Genomic DNA, 16,741 nt, shown 5'->3' with positions numbered 1-16,741 from the left:
TCTTTTTTCTAATAATGTCTTTCAAAGATTAAATCTTGTTTAATGGGACTAGTTGGTTTATTCACTAACCTGAAATACTTTATGTGCTCAAATTATAAAGCCATTCCTTTTTTTTTGTTTTTTTTTATACTTTAAGTTTTAGGGTACATGTGCACAACGTGCAGGTTTGTTACATATGTATACATGTGCCATGTTGGTGTGCTGCACCCATTAACTCGTCATTTAACATTAGGTATATCTCCTAATGCTGTCCCTCACCCCTCCCCCCACCCCACAACAGGCCCCGGTGTGTGATCTTCCCCTTCCTGTGTCCATGTGTTCTCATTGTTCAATTCCCACCTGTGAGTAAGAACATGCAGTGTTTGGTTTTTTGTCCTTGCGATAGTTTGCTGAGAGTGATGGTTTCCAGTTTCATCCATGTCCCTACAAGGACATGAACTCATCATTTTTTATGGCTGCATAGTATTCCACGGTGTATATGTGCCACATTTTCTTAATCCAGTCTATCGTTGTTGGACATTTGGGTTCGTTCCAAGTCTTTGCTATTGTGAATAGTGCCACAATAAACATACATGTGCATGTGTCTTTATAGCAGCCTGATTTATAATCCTTTGGGTATATACCCAGTAATGGGATGGCTGGGTCAAATGGTATTTCTAGTTCTAGATCCCTGAGGAATGGCCACACTGACTTCCACAATGGTTGAACTAATTTACAGTCCCACCAAGAGTGTAAAAGTGTTCCTATTTCTCCACCTCCTCTCCAGCACCTGTTGTTTCCTGACTTTTTAATGATTTCCCTTCTAACTGGTGTGAGATGGTATCTCATTGTGGTTTTGATTTGCATTTCTCTGATGGCCAGTGATGATGAGCATTTTTTAATGTGTCTTTTGGCTGCATAAATGCAACCAGTGGGCGAAGGTTATGAACAGACACTTCTCAAAAGCCATTCCTTATATATTAATAGAAAGGCCTCAAAAATTTTTTTGATTTTAATATATAAACTTAAGGAATATAGTGTAGTACTCAAATGTCTACATAAAATATTTCATTAATATTGATAATGCATGCATATTTCAAATAGCATATTATATAAAACAAACTGTTAATATAGAAGTACTGGACTTTTTCCAATTTCCAACGTCATGTAACAATTATATTGAAACTCTTTGGAGGTAACTAGTGCCTAAAACATGTGAAAGACTTTATTAAAATGTTTATATAAATTGACTCCCTCTTTTTAGCAGGTTGACTTAGAGGAATAAAAATCTCACCTCACATTTGAGCATATAAAGTGAGAAATAAGGATTGTTAAGGAATTTAACTTGCCCTACATTGCTCTTGGAATCTGGATAGGCATAACGTTGCAATTGCCATATAGAGTTTAATTAACAACTGGAACAATTGTCCTTTTTTTTTTTAAATCTATTTGCTATCTTTTAACAGATTACCCCAAAGCTTAGTGGCTTAAACAATGTTTTTATTTCACATTGCTTCTGTTGGTTAGGGTTTTGGAGAAGCTTTGTTTGGGGAGTCTTCTCTGAAGCATAATCCCTTCTGCCATCACAGACTTACGTTGGCTGGGGCTGCAGTTATCTGAAGCCTTGACTGAGGCTGGAATACCCTCTTTCAAGATTGCTCATTCACGTGCCTTGTACTTTGAAGTTAGCCATGGACTGGGGTCTCAGTTCTTCTCATAGGGTTGCCCGACTGTCCTCATGGAATGCTGGCTTCCCTCAAAGAGAGTGGCCTGAGAGAGAGAACATGGCAGAAGCCACGTTGCCTAACAACCTAGCCATTGGTTTCCATGGTTATCAAAAGGAAAGGAACTAGATCCCTGCCAGGTGGACTTCCATCTGTGTCAGTCTGTAATGAGAGCTTGTGGGATGGAATGTCTATTGGCCAGTTATCTTTTTAAATGTAATCTGCCATAGTTCTAAATCTTAGATTCGACCAACAGTGAGGATCTACCATGTGTTAGACCTCTGCTTTGCTGATTTGTTTAGAGTAACTTGATCTTCAGCATAACCTTGTGAGCTAGTTTGTACTTTTTCTTTTTATGCAGAGGAAACAGAGGTTAAGAACAAGTAATTTTTCTAAAGTCTTCATATAAGCAGTATGGAGTACAAAGCATGATTTTTTGTGTTAATCATAGGTTCAAATTGTGATTCCATTACTTACTGACTGTGTATATAAAAGAACAATAGGTAATTACCTGCAAAAAAACCCACAACTTTCACAAAAAAATACACATTTCATAAGAAAATGACCAATTTCTATGTTTCGTAGTTTGCAAGTGTCACTCACCTCATTCAGAGCTGTAAGATTGTCTTACAGATAAAAAATACAGAGGTTAACTCATAAGTCTGCGTATAGGAAGAGGAACAGTCTGAAGTATAACCCAGGTATTTTGACTTTTAGGGCAATGCATATTTTTCATTGTTTACATCTTGTTGATAATTCAGATCAATCTTTTCCTATTAAGCAAATTTGAATTTATAGCGATTCTCACAGTAGTACACAATTGGCCATTTAAAATTGATGCATGAACACAGGAAATGGGAAAAATTTTCTCAAAAATTGTTTTCCATTACTTCAAAGTTTAAAGAAAATTAGTCTTTTGAGTCAAATTAAAATATCTCTAAAACTGCAGAGACCTGAAAATTTCTCTGTTTCTCCTAAACATAACTAATCATGCACTAATGCCTTAGTAATTGTATTAATTATATTACATGAACAAAGAATAGGAGATAATTGCAAAGTTTAATGGCAAAACTTTTCCAGCAATTCACATGTACCATTTATTTCATCAGATAAAAGCAAAAGGGGATATAAACTTGAGGCTGTTTAGTCTAGACAGTACATATCTCTGTTTACTGCATTTCTAAGCAGCTTTTATTTTTCCTAGTGTTTCTGAAATGTTTCTTAATTTTTTATGGTTTATGTCATCCAGAAAGAGATTGGTGATTTTATTCTGTGGCTGTTATAAGTGATTAGAGCTTCTACTATTAATATTTGGTTTGAATTTGAAGGATGCAGCAATGAAAAGAATTTTTAACTTTCTCTTATACTATTTTAGAACTTCAAAAGCATTAAGAAAATGTAGTGCAGATGAGATACATTAAGACAATCATCTCCTATTAAGATGTGAAGCTCTGCCTAAGTTATAAAAAGGTATATGTATGACTAAAAGCAGGCCTGGCTTTGAAATAACAGAGGAAACACTTGGCCCTATATCCTTCCAGCTACACCCTTTAGAAGCGCTGGAAAGTAGAAATCTTGTTTGCTCATGGAAACCAGGATCTATACCTTGAGTTTCGTATTTTCTCCTACAGTTATGCCTTAAGGACTCAGAACACCTGTATTGAGATACTCATCTATTAAATTCACCTCTGCTCATGTATAAAACGAATGTACCCTGTTGAGATTACAGGATAACTCCAACTTGAAAACATTATTCCAAAATGGTTGTATGAGAAGCAGGCAGAATAAAAGCTTTGGAACTGTATAGACCTTTGTTTTAAGGTCTTTCTACTTCTTAGCAGCAGGTTGTTAAATATTTCTGAATATCAGTTTCCTCACCTGTGAAATGAGGTTGTTTCATTGTTTTAGTTTTGTTGTTGTTGTTTGTTTTGTTTTGTTTCTTGAGACGGAGTTTCACTCGTTACCCAGGCTAGAGTGCAATGGAGCAATCTCGGCTCACCGCAACCTCTGCCTCCTGGGTTCAACTGAATCTCCTGCCTCAGCCTCCTGAGCAGCTGGGATTACAGGCATGCGCCACCATGCCCAGCTAATTTTTGCATTTTTTTAGTAGAGACGGGTTGTCTCCATGTTGGTCAGGCTGATCTCGAACTCCAGACCTCAGGTGATCTGCCTGCCTTGGCCTCCCAAACTGCTGGGATTACAGGCGTGAGCCACCCGGCCCAGCCAGGGGTTGTTGTGTTATAGGAGATGCTGCATATAAAGTATGTGCATGGTGGCTGGTATAGTCCTGGGACCTTAATAATTGGAGGTGTTATTGTTTCTGCTGAGAATTTCAGAAACTTGACGTAGACTCGTGGGTGAGAGATTTTTGGTGCTCCTACGAAACTCATAAAGGCCAGTCTATCAGTGCTACTCATGAGACCACCTCTGCTCAGACAAGATGATTTCATCTGTAATACACTCAGTAAATTGAATATTTTACATCAGCAAACTGAATGCTCACCTTGTGCCAGGCATAATGTTCTATAGAATAACAGTCCTTGCCTTTATATAGGACTTCATTTAGTGCAATTCTCAAATTGCACTGAAGAATATATTGGGTAAATTTCTCCTGACAATCCTAGGAGCTAGGCAGAGTAGATATTATCCCCGTCTCAAAGATGATGAGTAAATATGCAGAGCCCTGGTGGGAAACAAACAGTACATTTAATTTAGGTAATTTGAGGAGAGTCCAATGAGCACTCAATTTACAATGGTGTGGTCTCAAGGAGAGGAATCTACAAAACGTGGTGTAGGAGCCAAGTGCTGTCACTCAGGTGTCGGTCGAGGCAATCTGTACCCTCTGACCTGAAAGAGCAAGGAGTGAACCCAGAGAGAGAGGGCTATCTGACAGCACTGTGACCTTAGTCTGGGAATGCAACTAGTCCATGTACATCCATCAGGGATGAAGCAAGGAGAAGAAAGGCCTGACCTTCACCCATCTCCCTTTGACCTATGACAAATTGCTTTCACTAACCAGACTGAATTGGTAGCCAGGGATCCAGGAAACCCAGTGATGCAGTCCGCAGTAATTAGCCAACTAAATTACAGAGCAAGACGGTGAAGGACAAAAAAATGCCAGGCACGGGAGCTCATGCTTGTAATCCCAGCACTTTAGGAAGCTGAGATGGGAGGATTGTTTGAGCCCAGGAGTTTGAGACCAGCCTGGGCAATATAGTGAGTCCTCATTTCTACGAACAATAGCTGGGTGTGGTAGGATGTGCCTGTAGTTCCAGCTACTCAGGAGGCTGAAATGGGAGGATCACTTGAGCCTAGGAGGTTGAGGCTGCAGTGAACTGTGGTTACACCACTGCTCTCCAGCCTGGGTGACAGAGCAAGACCCTGTCTCAAAACGAAAACAAAAACAAAAAAACATGAAAGTCAAATGGAAGTCATACACAACACTGTGTTTTAACAAAGTTAGGTCCTTTTGTTTACGCAAATTTGGGAGTGAGGACTAGATCTCAAGTGCTTTGAATTACAGAGTAGTTCTTTTTTATTTTTTAGACATACTGTTTTATCTCTTTTATATTACGCATTTCCTTCCAGCGTTTGATCCTTCTATAAAGTCTTTATTCATTTCTGCCTTGCACTAGTCTGTCACCATACAAATCTGTCTACTCCAAGTACCTTCAGTCTCTTGGTTCATTAGTAACAAAAATCTTTCTTTTGAATCATTGCATCATTTTGCTTCTTACAAGTAATGCAATAGATACTAGTTAAGTTATTTCATCCATTCATTTAACAATTATATAGTGAGTGTCCACTCTATACCAGGCACAGGGATAAGTAAAGGCAAAGCTGGCCCCTGCTTTCATGGCATTGTGAGATAGGCTTTCATCAGATTATCCCACTTATGTACGTATAACTTCAAGCTAAGATAATTGCCCTGAAAGAAGGAACATTTATATGATTTTGGGCTGGAATTTAAGAAACTGCTTCCCTGAGAAATGAGGCTTCACCTGAGGGCTGAAAGGTGAACAGAAGTTGAGAAACCAAAGAGAGGAGTAGAGTTGAGAACTTTATGGGCAGTGGAAACCACATGCAAAGTCCCTGTGGCCATTGGGAGTATGACAGGTCCAACAAATAAAGCCAATATGGGAGGGGCTTGGAGAAAGGGAAGGAGAGGTGGGAGGTGGGCCCAAGGAGAAGCCCAGGATGATTAGACAGTGTCTTGAGGATCTATGCAGAATTTTGGTATTTTTCACAAGAGCAATGGGAAACAATTGAATGATTTAAAGTGAGAAAAACGTAACTAATTTTTATTGTAACAAATCTCACTGATGTTGCAGTGTGAAGGGTGAGTTGGGAGGGGCCAGAGGAGAATCAAAGAGACTGGTTAGAAGTCTGTTAAAGAAATTGAGGCATAGCGTCTTATTGGATGGGATATTAGAATTTACTTAACCATTCTTTTATTGATTGCGTTTTTCCTCTATTTTAAACAGTGCTACAAAAAATATATTTCCATGTGCGAACTAGTTTATGCATGTGAGTATGAACTTCTCAGGAATAGACTCTCTGATATTCTTCAGGAAACTATGTCTTCTTCATTCCAAAGATTGTTCAGGAACTATTGGGAAGAGACAGACTACTTTTCATGGGAATGTTAATAAATACCAGCTTTAGGTTGGAGATGCTAGCACCTGCCTCCCCAGATAGAGAGCTTGCTTGAGGAAAACTCTAACAAAGAGGAAAGCATTGCCAAGTTATGGTGATGGACCAATTTCTAGTAAGTTTGGGGGGTTCATAGATTTAGAGATGCTGGAGGCAAGTACTATTTCTGGAATTACATGGCCTAATAGATGCTCCATTTTTGTTTAAGCCAATTTAAGTTTGATTTCTTTCATTTGCAACTAAAACGGCTGTAATAATTAATTTAATTCTAAATTAAAAATCAAGTAAGTGATGGCCAGGCACAGCGACTCACGCCTGTAACCCCAGCACTTTGGGAGGCTGAGGCAGGTGGATCGCTAGAGGCAGGAAGTTCAAAACCAGCCTGGTCAACATGACGAAACCCCGTCTCTACTGAAAATACAAAAATTAGTCGGGCATGGTAGCACGTGGCTGTAATCCCAGCTACTCAGGAGGCTGAGGCAGGAGAATTGCTTGAGCCGAGGAGGTGGAGTTTGCAGTGAGCCGAGATCACGCCACTGCACTCCAGGCTGGGTGACAGAGCGAGACTCTCTCAAAAAAATTAAGTAAGTAAATGAGATCTGTCATTATATTCCTATAAAAATAATATTAAATTCCAAAACATTGTTTAGCCCCAAACAATATCAGTGATATTCTTGGAACATAGATACTTAAATAGAAAGAAAATTTGCTCATAGACCTGGAGAATTGTTACAATGCATAATAGGCTACCCTGAGAATTAACAAAAGGACAACTGTTCTCTTATCAATATTAGGGATATTTCTCATTCCTTAATAAGCATGTGTATCAATAGAAATTATTCAATTATTCAGATGTGAAGAAGTGTAAAAAATCCTTGAATATTACTACAGAGAATGGGGGGATGTATTGAAGCAGTGATGAAAGCTGACATGAGGTGCCCTGAGTGTTCCAGATTGGATGACTCAGCAGGTGGGATGATATAGAGCTTCTTGATTATGCTTCTCTAAGGATAGTGTCAACCAAACAAGTGATCTTACTAGATACCAACTACATGAATGGATCTTGTATTCATTTTAATGATCTGAAAGCAAGTCCCCAGGAGAAACTCCTATCCAGTCTCACACCCCCAAAATAGCTATTTGTTTCTCGATAAGTTGGTTTGCTTTTATCATGTAGGGACTCTTAAATCATATAACTGACTGAGCTTCCTTTTTTTAAATGGCTTTCAGAAAACATTTAGTATAAACACTGACACCAAACTATTAGGATTTGAATGTGTTTAACTCTTTTATGGATTTAGGGATTTTTTTTTCTCCATTCTTATTACTTTTTTGTCAAATACAGTATATATATATATATATATATATATATATGATTTTTGTCAATTATCTGTCTCAATTTATACTACGTATACTATTCATACCAATCATGTATTTTATTTATAATTTTAAGTTACATTATTTCTCTAAAAAAGTAATCTGAAAAATCTCTGAGTGATTTGAGGAAGTATTTTTAAAGGTAAAGGTTTTATTTATCTGATAAATAATAGGAAAGAATAAAGAGCAGAAAAAAGGTAAAGTTATTAGAAGGGCTAATTTTAAATCCCCATGAAAGAAATATGGTGTTAAGTGCTCATTTGTTGCTTTCTAACAAAAACTAATAAAGTTTTATAAGAAAAGGTTATCTGTTTAGCTGTTCCCAGTGGATTGTTTACTTTCTTACTAAAATACACATAAAAACATGGTACAGGAGGAACACGCACAATATTAAAAAGTAAGACTGATAAATGCCTTACTCCTGATGTTTCTGTTAGTAATTTTCCACCCACAGACACCTCCCCCAACCCCTTTGTTATTAATGACATTCATTCCTTCTAGATTCTGTCATCAGGGCAGGATGACAGAATCATCCTGATAGAAGAATATAGGAGGAATGAATGTCATTTATAACAAAGACTTTCTCCTTGACCAAACTTTAGTCAGGCTCCTCTGAACCCTCTTTCCGACTAGACTTCAACCTTGGTCTTCCGTTTCCATGGTGCATGGAGCCCAGTTGTAGACAAGAATCTTCCCACCCTTCATATCTGATCAAGTTTCTCTCTCCTCACTCTTATTATCTAACTCCTCAATCTGCCTTTAGTTGGTTAAGCTAGTTTTGCAAGAATCCTCTTTATGCCTGATGTTTCCCTTTTGTGATTTTCTGTCCACTAACCCCTTCACTCCACTGTGGGCTATAAATCCTCAGCTGTTTTTGCCATATTCAGAGTTCAGCTCAGTTGTATACTGAAGTCTCTCTCCCCTACTGCAGTAGTTTAAATAAAATCTGACTTTTTTTTCCTTTTTTCTTCCTTCCTTCCTTCCTTTCTTTTTTTAGAAAGCATCTCACGCTGTCACCCTGGCTGGAGTGCTGGAGTGCAGTGGTGTCATCACAGCTCACTGCAGTCTTGAGCTCCTGGACTGATCCTTCCACCTCAGCCTATGAAATAGCTGGGACTACAGGCATGCACCACCACACCCACCACCACACCCACCTAATTGTGTGTGTGTGTGTGTGTGTGCGCGTGTAAAGATGGGGTTTCACCATGTTGCCTAGGGTGGTCTTGAACTCCTGGGCTCGAGTGATCTGCCTGCCTCAGCCTCCCCAAGTGCTAGGATTACAAGAGTAATGAAACCACCTTTGAAAACTATGACTGAGACAGTGAAAGAGATCTAACTTAACTGAATCCATCTTGCTTCTAACCTTTAAGCTGTCCTTGTTCCTTCCTGGGTGTAGGCTGAACTAACTTTGGGAGGAACTTAGTTTATAGTTTAAAACAAAGACGATAACAGCCCTTTCCCAAAACAAAGCTGCTTCTTGCCTGGAAACTAGACTGCCTTTGCATTACTAACGAACTAGCCACAAGATGAGAAATTATGGTTTAGGAGTCATGCAACTGGACGCTACAAGATTCTCACCCTCCCTAAGCTGCTCCAGGATCAGTGCTTAAGATACTTTGCAGACCCTGCACTTGATGGATTAGCTGGCATCACCCAGACTGATAAACTGGCTCACCTGATCTTGTGGTCCCCACCCGGGAACTGACTCAGCCCAAGAGGACAGCTTCAATTCTACCTAACCAATCAGCACTCCTGGCTCACTGGCTTCCCCCAACCCACCAAGCTGTCCTTAAAAACTCTGACCCCTGAATGCTCAGGGAAACTGATTTAAGTAGTAACAAAACTCTGGTCTGCCACACAACCGGTTCTGTATTAATTACTCCTTCTCTATTACGATTCCCCTGTCTAGTGTCCAGTGCGAATTTTTTTATTATATTCATAAAAAATTAATTGACATAAACATAAAGTACTCCAGCTGCAGTATATGACACACTGCATCTTTCCTTCATGAAATAGACTACCTGAAAAGTAAGACGAGTCTTCATGCTGTTAAAGACAAGATTCTTCATGACACTTGTTGAAGCAGAGTTTATTCAAGGAGACGATCGTGATAGGTGTAAGGACTACTGCGATGAGCTTTTGCAGTAGGGGTTAGAGAGTGGACTCAACTTCAATACAAGGAAAAGTGGGAATTTATAGCCAAGGAGTGGGTCAGGGGAGATATCAGTAGATGGAAAATAACTAAGAGGAAATATCAGGCCTAAGGTTAAAGCAACCTAATAGGATTCTTGCTGTAGGCAGGCCAGGGTAATCAGACATTACCTGGGAATGGTGGAAGATGATGAACCTGATCAGATAGGGAGAGTGGGGAATTATGGCTAAAATGACTTAGCAAGATTCTTGCTTAAAATTAGACAAATGCAGAGATGAACACAGAAGCCCCAAATCAGAGCCCATTTTAGAAGAGTGTACAGCAGAGGCTGACTAGAATTTGGTCAAGGAGAGAATCTTTGTCAGTATCTCCCAAGTATCAGTTCTCTAACTCAGAAATGTAGCATTTCTTATATGTATGTACAGAAAAAAAATAAATGTCTTCTTACCCTGTTAAAATGGTGACCAGTGAGGCAACTGGATGCTACTTCTTCTTTCCCTCATCTTTCCATTTGTTGGTTTCCTTCATCCTGGGAGAAATGTCAAAGTCGCGGCAAACTCCTGGAAGAGAGATAAGGGCAGAGCGCTGGTGCCATGCACTCTACGAACTTCAGATGCAGAAGAAGGACAAGCTGGGAGATTCATTTTTCCTGTGCTATCTCAGTTTAGGTACCAGAGAACTATGCAATGGAGGAAAAAAAGCAGATTAATGGAGAAAATTCTTATTAGAAACAAAAAATTTGACAGGAAGCTGTGAACATAGCCCTTCAACTGCAAATACATGGGTAGAAAGCAGGAAAAAGTAAGGAAAATTCAATGATCCTGGGTCTGGATGGCATCTCCTTGGATCAGGGATGACTAAGAATGACAGCCAAGTGTAGGCTATTCAATAGTTTGAGAATAAGGAGAAAACTATCATCTCCTCTGAGCCTCTAGGAAAAAGCAAAACTCTAAAACTGATCTATCCCAGGATCTATTTTTTTATAAACTCTAAAAATAATCTACAGATTAAATAAAGACATGGCCTCTTTAAAGGAGAGGCAGAAGTTCATGTGGAGAGAAAAAAATGGAGATGAAAGTGAAGAAAAAGGATGAGTAGGCAACAGAAAAAAAAAAGGAGGTAAAGTTAATACAGATTTAAAATAAAAATTCAATATTAAAATGGAAATTCATACACCCAATGAAGAATGGAAAAGCTTTTGAAGGCTAATCAAATGTTGACATGGAGAATAACTTCAATACTGTTTCCCAAATGCAGAAGAAAAAAAAATGGAATAAGATAATAAGGTGACAATATAGGATGTTCATATGCATAATAAGTGTACCTAAATCTAGCTAAAGACAAATTATAAAGAAAAATATCAAGAATAGCTATTCAGGAAAACCAGGTTTCCAAAAATCCCAGGAACAACTACTATCATATTTGAATAATGCAACCTCAAAATCCAGAAGTCAGTCGAGCAAGATCTAAGGAGTTTTGAAGGGAAAACATTATAACTCAATTAATTTATATGCATGTTAGTACTTCAGCTGTCAGAAAACTAAAGACAAAAATTAAAAATAAATGAAAGTGCATGAATGAGGAAGATGTGACATTAATGGTGATTAAAGACACAAGTTTAAATTACTTCATTATGAAACTAAAAATGAATGTTAAAAAGTTTCCTAGGAAGAAATTTTAAATGTCATCAAATATTTCTAAATGGAAACACTCAAAACTGAAAACTTTGCCTATGAAGCAATGAAAAAAGCAATAAAAATGTACAAATTCATGTTTGAGATAGATTTGACACAAAGATTCTGTGACTTTTGACTTTCTGGATACTAACATGTTTCAGAAGCATAGGCTAATGATTACCTTTGAAAAGCATGAACGTAATTATATCTTTTTTCTTTTTTTTACTTACTTTTATTTTTCTTATTTAGGGAATGTTACCCCCACCTCTCTGTAGGAAATCAAGTGTACATGATGTAAAATGTCAGAAAACTATTACAAATAAATGAGATGTAAGTGATACCACGCGAGAACCCATAAAAACAGAGACTCTCTCATCATATTTATATATCACAACATATTGTCAAAAAAAAAAAAGCATATAAAGTTACATTGTTCAACGTGGTAGATCCTAGCTACATGTGGGTATGTACATTACAGTTAATTTAAATGAAAAGTTTGGTTCTACAGTCACACTAGCAATATTTTAAGTAATCAATAGCCAGGCGTAATTAGTGGCTACTGTATCACACAGCACAGATACAGAACATTCCTGTCATGGCAGAAAATTCGACTGCATGGTAGTGTGTATACATATATATATGTATATATATATATATATATTTTTTTTTTTTAGATGGAGTCTTGCTTTGTCATCCAGGCTAGAGTGCAGTGGCACGATCTCAGCTCACTACAACCTCTGCCTCCTGTGTTCAAGCAATTCTCATGCCTCAGCCTCTCGAGTAGCTGAGATTACAGATGTGTGTCACTACGTCCTGCTATTTTTTGTATTTTTAGTAGAGATGAGGTTTCACCACTTTGGCAAGGCTTGTCTCAAACTCCCAGCCTCAGGCAATCCACCCGCCTTGGCCTCCCAAAGTGCTGGGATTACAGACATGAGCCACCATGCCCAGCCTAAAGTATAAATTTATACTGATAAAAGGTAAAATGCATATATCAGAATGACCTTTGGAGCTTTTACCCTTTCACAGATGTCCCTCCCAACTCCCTAGTCTTTCAAATGTTCTACTCTTATGAAAATAGTAGAGCAGATGTAAAAAGTGTATGATGCAGAAGATTGTTATATTAATAGTATTTATAATATTGAGGTGTTAGAAACAATGTTTTAGCCAATAGTATTACAGGATTGGCTAAATAAATAATGTGTCTAACACGTAGATTATTAGGCAAGTATTAAAATTTGGATTATGAAACTAAAAATTTTTTAATTGCAGTGAAAAGATACTTATGCATTGTAAACAAAAAGTACTGCTAAAATATGTATGGGACACAGCTTTCCATACAGTTATGCATTTTGGTCGACAGACTCTGTATATGATCTTATGATCCCGTAACATTCATTTACCACTGTTAACTGAAGAATGAGGACATCTATAAATTTAGGAAGGAGAGCTTTATTTCTCATAAAGTGTTGTAGCCTGCAGATGGTCATTCTGACAAGCTGGGAAGTGAAGCCTCTGGCCAGAAGCTTAAAACATGTATTTCCAGAGTGGGAAGAATAGGACAGGGATTTATGCTGAAGGAAGCAGCCAAATATACATATTCAGTAAGCTACAGGAGGAATCATGAGTATTTATGAAAGAAGGAATGGGCACATGTACAATTAAGCTTCCTGCCTTTTCTTCGGTCTCGTGTTCAAAAAATGGCGGTGTTAGCATGGCTCAAGGGTGGAGGTTTTTGACCCTCTGATGTCAAAAAGTGAAGCAGAGGACATGGAAACGCTCACTGCACATCCCCATAGAGTGGTCAGAACCACCCCGTCATGGCTGGTGGACTCTTAACAGAAAGGAATACTGGTCAGATACTGCCTCAAGTTAGCAAAAGGGAGGGGCAGCTTCAGGCAGTTGGTTAAAATCAGTGGTGGAGGACTTTTGAAAGTGCTGGTTTCTCTTTAGCCCTTAGGGAGAAAAGCCTAATGGAGGTTATCGAGGGAGGGAGTATAGTGAGGCATCTGACCTCCCATCCCACAGGAACTCAGCCTCCAACTTTTCTCTGGCATCCCTTTGACCGCAAGGAGTCCTTTCAGTCAGCTGGGGGCTTAGAAATTAACTTTTATTTTTCATCACTCACTCACTGACTTAGGCAGAGCAACTTCCAGTCCTGCAATTTTCATTCATGGTAAGTGCCCTAGGTAGGTGACCATTTTTTTAATCTCTTACACTATGGTTTTTTTACTGTATCTTTTTTATGTTTAGATACATGAATACCTATCATTGTGTTACGATTGCCTATGGTATTCACTGTAGTCATGCTGTACAGCTTTGTAGCCTAGGAGCAATAGGCTAGGCTATACCACATCGCCTAGGTGTGTAGTAGGCCATGCCATCTAGGTTTTTCTAAGTTCCCTCTATGATCTTAGCACAACAACAAAATTGCCTAGCAATGCATTTCTCAGAACGTATTCTTGTCATTGAGTGACACATGACTGTATGTATATCTTTATAAACATGTATAAAAAAAGTGTGAGAGGCTTTACTACTAACATTATTTGTTTCTGGATACATTTTAAAGTATGTGTGTGTTTATCTGTTTATCATTTTTCTTTTCTTTTTTCTTTTAGAAGAATCAGGTTTTACTTGCATAACAAGCTTTAAAAAGTATTAATAAATAATGATTCAGAAAACTGCCACTTTATACATATTTGGTGCAAACATTTTTTGGTAAATTGAGTTTTTAGGGGTCACTTTTCCCACTCAAGGTGCTTTTTAAAAATATACAGTTGGCTGGGTGCATTGGCTCACACCTGTAATCCCAGTACTTGGGGAGGACAAGGCAGGCAGATCACAAGGTCAGGAGTTCAAGCCCAGCCTGACCAAGATGGTGAAACCCCGTCTCTACTAAAAATACAAAAATTCACCCCACCTGTAATCCTAGCTACTCAGGAGGCTGAGGCAGGAGAATAGCTTGAACCAGGGCGGTGGAGGTTACAGTGAGCCAAGATTGCTACATTGCATTCCAGTCTGGGTGACAGAGTGAGACTCCGTCTCAAAAATAAATAAGTAAAAATAATAAAAGTATACAGTTAACACAGGCTTTTGGAGAAAGCCTTGGTGACACAGAAGTTCTGTTAATCACAGATCTGAATTGAATGTAAACAGGAACAGATGTTGGCTTACTGTGTTCAGCAGAAAAGAAACTTACTGAAAGGGGAGTTCATAGAACCTCCAGAGGACTTGAGAAGCAGGCTTAAAACCTCCACAGGCAGGAACAATGCCTGAAACATGCCACTGCTGAGTTCTGGACTGAGCAGCTTGCCTAGCTGACCCTTCTGGCAGTGAACTTGACCCCATGACAAACACCATGGTCAATCCTCCCTGAGAACTGCAGCTTCCAGCAAGGAAACTTCACAAACCTTTTTCCTGAACATCACTAGCTTTGGGTTCAAAATCTAATGATGCTGGGTCATGAGCCTGCATCCTAGCTACAGAGAGAAGCTAGAGGATCAAGTATGTGGTTGTGATATCATGATATAATAAGATATAAGACACAAATATATGTCTTATTTCTTGTATCACAGTATAATGTTACTTACATGTATTTGGTCTTTCTTTTAGTTTCCTGGCATAGAGCTCCTAAAACCCCTGGAATCCCTTTAGTAATAAGTGTGTTTCTGTATGCTAATGAGGTGATTGTGGCTGGGGCCTCCTGGGTAGCTCAAATCAACCACGCAATTAGAGAGTTGGAACTTTCAGCCCTCTGACCTTCCGAGAGGGGAGAGGGGCTGAAGGTCGAGTTGATCACCAATGGCCAATGATTTAACCAATCATGGCTACATAATGAAGCCTCCATAAAAAGCCAGAAGGATAGGGTTGGAGACTCTGCAGGTTGGTTAACACTTTGGAGGTGCTGGGACACTGGCACAGCGGGAGAGTGCGTAGAAGCTCCACACCCCTTTCCCTATACCTTGCCAGATGCATCTCTTCCATCTGGTTGTTCCTTAGTTGTATCCTCTTAGAATAAAGGAGTAATAGTAATCGAACCTGAGGAAGGGATAGTGGGAACCTGTAGGACAAAAGCACAGGTGAGAACCTGGGCTTGCAATCGAAGGCGGATAATATTGTGGGACTGAGTCCTTCACCTGTGGGGTCTGATGCTCTCTCCAGAAAGATAGTGTCTGGGTTGAGTTAAATGGTAGGATGGTGTCTAAGAAAAGTAGAAAATTGCTTTGTGTGGGCGGAGAAAAATTCCCATACATTTTGGTGACCAGAAGTGTTGTGAGAGTATAGAAGAGGAAAAATAGTTTTTTTCCTATACAGTAGCATTTTCAGTTTTTATAATGTGAGACCTTTCCACGTAAAAGGCAGCCAAAAGAGTGATGATGTCTCACAAGAGTAATATTAAAGTAAACCATGAAAGCACTCAGCACCATCCCCACTGCCTGGTTCCCTCCAACTCCTTCATGTGACTCTAGCAACTGAATTTAATGGTAATAGTGTTTTACATGAAGTTAACCATGAAGTCATTGAGTGTTCGTTATGTGTGAGAAAAACATTTTAAAGTGCTTTAACTGTAATTTCACATTTAACTTCTACAAACAACCATATTCTGAAGTTATAAAAAATTTTTGCTTTCTTCTCATTTCCTCCTCTTTCTAAACCTGTTTAATGTGTTGAGTTCTAGGTATAAATGCTGAATTTCTCAAGGTCAAACACAACATTTGGATGAATTCATAAATTAAATAGCAAAAGATCAAACGAGGGCAAAGAACAATTGATTACTCATGACTTTAATTAAATTTATATGGAAATTACCTTTTTTCTTCCAGAATAACAATTTATCAGTTATAGATTATATCTACTTAGATTCTGCAACTTTCTCAAACTTTAAAAGAAGGTAAAACATATTAGTACTGTAGAGCCCTAATTAGGGAAAAGGAGCCTAGCTAATGGGAGGAGGGAAAAGCAAAAAGAGAAAGCAGATAAGCTATAAGGCAGACTTATGTCTGCCTTGCTTCATAGTCCAGGACACATACCTCTCTTGCACAAATAGTCTTTGCTTTGTGTGTCTCAATCTTCCCGTCCCCAGCTATCATTAGACCCTGGGCTGATAAAAAATTCAAGCTGGCTCACTGCAGCCTTGGCATTATCAGTACTGCATGTGCTCTGTGCAGCCCAAGAACCAT

Source organism: Nomascus leucogenys, chromosome 4 (assembly GCF_006542625.1).
Source record: "Nomascus leucogenys isolate Asia chromosome 4, Asia_NLE_v1, whole genome shotgun sequence".
NCBI lineage: Eukaryota > Metazoa > Chordata > Mammalia > Primates > Hylobatidae > Nomascus > Nomascus leucogenys.
This window is presented reverse-complemented; position numbering follows the sequence as displayed.